This window comes from Schistocerca americana, chromosome 4, assembly GCF_021461395.2.
Source record: "Schistocerca americana isolate TAMUIC-IGC-003095 chromosome 4, iqSchAmer2.1, whole genome shotgun sequence".
NCBI classification, from domain to species: domain Eukaryota; kingdom Metazoa; phylum Arthropoda; class Insecta; order Orthoptera; family Acrididae; genus Schistocerca; species Schistocerca americana.
In genome coordinates, this window is record NC_060122.1 from 762,533,648 (window position 1) to 762,538,776 (window position 5,129).

At 44.9% G+C, this 5,129-nt stretch overlaps 1 pseudogene; it reads right to left on the reverse strand.

The window, feature by feature from the left end:
- Positions 1-685: 685 nt before the first annotated feature.
- On the reverse strand, positions 686-803 carry LOC124614200 (annotated as a pseudogene).
- Between the last annotated feature and the right edge of the window lie 4,326 nt (positions 804-5,129).

Consider the following 5,129-nt stretch of genomic DNA (forward strand, 5'->3'; position numbering starts at 1 on the left):
CACAAAAAGAATGAAAGCGTAAAAACATTACAATCATATATTTGTAAACAGATTATTTAAATGCGCTGCCCTGAATTATTACAGATCTCTTATTAAAATATCTATAATTAAATAATTTTCTTTGTCTTACAGACCACTGAAGATGCCTTGTATAAATAGGCAGAACATGTTTGGTACACACAAATAAAATATTCAGTAGCAGAATACGGAATTTCGTCTTTTCTATATGATAAAGCATAAGTCAAATAGCAAGTGAGGAAAAATGGCTGCAGGTATTTACATTATTTTTACTTACCTATGGATCGCTAATCTCAACGAAATATCATAGTAAAAATTCCTTTTTTGTCCTAGATTCATTTTAGTATTTGTATGGTTCGAGTAGAACAAGTGACTGATGCCATTTTGTGAAATGGTCTTTCATTTCATTACACACGTTGATTTATATACAATTTGTTACTCTTGGTCACATAACACCTTAGTCCTCCCGAACAGGCCATAAAGGCCCAAGGGTACCGACCGGTCGCCGTGTCACCCTCAACCACAGACTTCATTGGATGCGGATACGGCGGGGCTTGTGGTCACCACACCGCTCTCCCGGCCGCCTGTGAGTTTACGAGACCGGAACCGTTACTTCTCAATCAAATAGCTCCTCAGTGTGCCTCACAAGGGCTGAGTGCACCCCGATTACCAACAGCGCTCGGCAGACCGGATGGTCACCCATCCAATGGCTAATCCAGCCCGACAGCGCTTAACTTCGGTGATCTGACGGGAACCGGTGTTGCCACTGCGGCAAGGCCGTTGGCACATAATACCTTACTTAGTCAAATTCAACCAGGGACAGGTTGATGGTGTGCCAAACACCATCAGTTCAGCTCTCAGCAAACCGGAGGTAGAAATCTGCACGACTTCACATCAGTAGATGAGCTGTTGGCAGTTTACAGCGACCAGGTACAGCAGACCAGACAGGCAACAATCTCGACAGTAGAAGTCATCTCGCAAATGGTAGGCAGTACATCGCAGGGTCGGCGTAGTGGCTGGCTTGCTATAACTGATTAGTATATATAATTGAAAGCCTGCTTGTTCATTGCTGTACACCTGAGGCAATGTCGTTATCTCTTGCCTAGGATGTCCACATGAATTGTTGTTTTCTGGGCTCATCAGCATTCTTCGCCACGCCGTAGTCTCACAACAGTTGCTTTCAATCCATCAGAATAGAAAATGGCTCTGAGCACTATGGGACTCAACTGCTGTGGTCATCAGTCCCCTAGAACTTACAACTACTTAAACCTAACTAACCTAAGGACATCACACACATCCATGCCCGAGGTAGGATTCGAACCTGAGACCGTAACAGCAGCGCGGTTCCGGACTGAAGCGCCTAGAACCGCTCGGCCACCGCGGCCGGCTTTCAATGCATCAGACTGGCTACTTTGCGCCATGTAAGTGGGCTGATAGGTGTTCTTGTGGAACATTTACCCGTTATTGCGGCATCATACTGCACTCTCAGAATGACGTTATGACCCCTCCTCAATGAGGTAATGTTGCTGAATCAACGATTTGTTTTCTCACTCAAGCTAGGTGAAGCAACAGATACCGGTGTGCGCCACATTATTTGCGGTTCCGCACTCTACCTGTCTTTCGATTGTTACAAGGCGTGTTGGCAAGGCTTAACCAATCGCTGGTTGGAGATAACTTTGAGAATATTTTACGTTTTCTCATCATATCTTACTGCGGCACAACAATAGTTGTACTTGTGACGCGTGCAATACATACACCCCTGATATAGTAAACAGAAAATACATGGCTCTCTCTTTCTCACAGGTAGTACATTACATTTATCCAGATTTGAAGATATCTGCCATTTTTTACCACAGAAAGTGGACATTTTATGCAAGTCTTTCTGCGTTTTCACGATCCTCTAATGATAGTTTTGTTTAGACAACAGCATATTCCGCCAGCATCCTTATACTGCTGCTGATCATGTCTGACAAATCGTTTATGTATATCAAAAACATTAGTCGTTCTATTACTCCTCTGACGGGTACACATGCTGTTGCTTCCGTTTCTGTACCAAATTTACAGTTAAATATTCCTTGTAAGGGTACTCTATAAACAAACATACGAAGTCTGTTGAAAAAATTCCGGAACTTTGTCCATAAATTTTTTCTACACCTACCTTTTATTTATTGTGCATGGTCACCTCCGAAATACTCTCATCCACAACTGAACACCACTCTTAAGGCCCTTTTCACTTTTAGAAGCAGCCTTGGTAGCCTCTTACTGGATCGCGCGAAGCGCCGTCTGCTAATTTTCTCTTATCTCGTCTGTAGGTGCAAATCTTCATCCTTTCAACGGTGTTTTCAACTTTGGAAATAAAAAATAACTCGCAGGGGCCAGATTTGGAGAGTACAGAAGATGATGCAGCACCGTGTTTCATTTTTGTGCAATAGTCACGCACCAACAGGGATGAATGTGCGGGTGCGTTACCGTGATGTGAGAGCCATGAATTGTCTCGCCACATTTCAGGCGTCGCAATACGTCCCATCGATTAATCAAAAATGGTTCAAATGGCTCTGAGCACTATGGGACACAACATATAAGGTCATCAGTCCCCTAGAACTTAGAACTACGTAAACCTAACTAACCTAAGGACATCACACAACCGTGCCCGAGGCAGGATTCGAACCTGCGACAGCAGCAGTCGCGCGATTCTGGAAGCGCCTAGAACCGCTCGGTCACAAGGCCGGCCATCGATTAATCAAGGAAAACTATTTGATGAGAAAACTATTTGGTCTTGGACAACCTTTCTCAACCCATTGTGAAGATTCAACCTTGGTCTCAACATCATAAACATAGGCCCACATGTCACTGCCATTTATGATTCTCTTAAGGAACATCTCTTTTGCGCGATCCAAATGTTCTTCACGGATTGCGAGGTGAAGGTCTTTCTGGTCTTGACTCATGGGGAGTGGGACGAACTTGGCAGCAACACTATGTATTGCAAGATGCTGTGTCAGGATTTGATGACATGACCCATCGGAAATGTTACATTCTTCTGCAATCTCTCGGGACAGTCAGTTTCACTTGTTGGACACAATTTCGTGACGTTCCTGACATGTGCAACGTCGGTAGTCGTTGAAGGGCGTCCTAAACGAGGGTCATTTTAACATCCGACCAGCCATTTTTAAGCCATGTGAACCGTTCGTAACGGAGTACGGTTTAAGTACTCATCACCGTAGGTTTTCTGCATCACTTGGTCTGTCTCCGTAACGGTTTTCTTGAGTTTCACGCAAAATGCAGACGCATTGCTCCTCTAACTCTGTCATCTCGAAATTCGCGAACTGTTTGACGCACCATTCTACTTAATACTGCACTGAACAATAACTAATAGACATTCAACATGAGACTTCCGGCAGTTACACATTACACATGCGTGTACAAAGATTTTCAGACCCCGTACTACACAAAGCTTACGATTTATATTACACTACTGGCCATTAAAGAAGAAATGCAGATGATAAACGGGTATTCATTGGACAAATATATTACACTAGAACTGACATGTGATTACATTTTTACGCAATTTGGGTGCATAGATCCTGATAAATCAGTACCCAGAACAATCACCTCTCGCCGTAATAACGGCCTTCATACGCCTGGCCATTGAGTCAAACAGAGCTTGGATGGCGTGTACAGGTACAGCTCCCCATGCAGCTTCAACACGATACCACAGTTCATCAAGAGTAGTGACTGGAGTATTGTGACGAGCCAGTTGCTCGGTCACCATTGACCAGACGTTTTCAGTTGGTGAGAGATCTGGAGAATGTGCTGGCCAGGGCAGCAGTCGAACATTTTCTGTATCTAGAAAGTCCCGTACAGGACCTGCAACATGCGGTCGTGCATTATCCTGCTGAAATTTAGGGTTTCGCAGTGATCGAATGAAGGGTAGAGCCATGGGTCGTAACACATCTGAAATGTAACGTCCACTGTTCAAAGTGCCGTCAATGCGAACAAGAGGTGACCAAGACGTGTAACCAATGGCACTCCATACCATCACGCCAGTATGGCGATGACGAATACACGCTTTCAAGGTGCGTTTATCCCGTTGTCGCCAAAGACGGATGAGACCATCATGATGCTGTCAACAGAACCTCGATTCATCCGAAAAAATGACGTTTTGCCATTCGTGCACCCAGGTTCGTCGTTGAGTACACCATCGCAGGCGCTCCTGTCTGTGATGCACCGTCAAGGGTAACCACAGCCATGGTCTCCGAGCTGATAGTCCATGCTGCTGCAAACATCGTTCAACTGTTCGTACAGATGGGTGTGGTCTTGCAAACGTCCCCATCTGTTGACTCAGGGATCGAGACGTGGCTGCACGATCCGTTACAGCCATGCGGATAAGATACCTGTCATCTCGACTGCTAGTGATACGAAGCCGTTGGGATCCAGCACGGCGTTGCGTATTAACCTCCTGAACCCACAGATTCCATGTTCTGCTAACAGTCATTGGATCTCGGCCAACGCGAGCAGCAATGTTGCGATACGATAAACCACAATCGCGATACGCTACAATCCGACCTTTATCAAAGTCGGAAACGTGATGGTACGCATTTCTCCTCCTTCCACGAGGCATCACAACAACGTTTCACCAGGGAACGCCGGTCAACTGTTGTTTGTGTATGAGAAATCGGTTGGAAACTTTCTCCATGTCAGCACGTTGTAGGTGTCGACACCGGCGTCAGCCTTTTGGGAATGCTCTGAAAAGCTAATCATTTGCATGTCACACCATCTTCTTCCAGTAGGTTAAATTTCGCGTCTGTAGCACGTCATCTTCGTGGTGTAGCAATTTTAATGGCCAGTAGTGTACTTTTGCACCGGAAGTAAGTACAGAATGAAGTTTCGTTGCAGTCACTTTTGTGTTGCTTGTTTGAAAGGAATTCCGCTGTGGAAACTTCAGGGTGTGTATACAGACTGACATTAATCAGTTTGTAAGGTTACAAAACAATAGCCATAAACAATGAGCAGAAAGCGGGGAGCGGGTTACTCAGTTAAATGTAACTTCTTCGGGGAAAACTTAGTAATTCAGCGTATACACCGGACGCACGTACCAATCAATTGACGAAAGA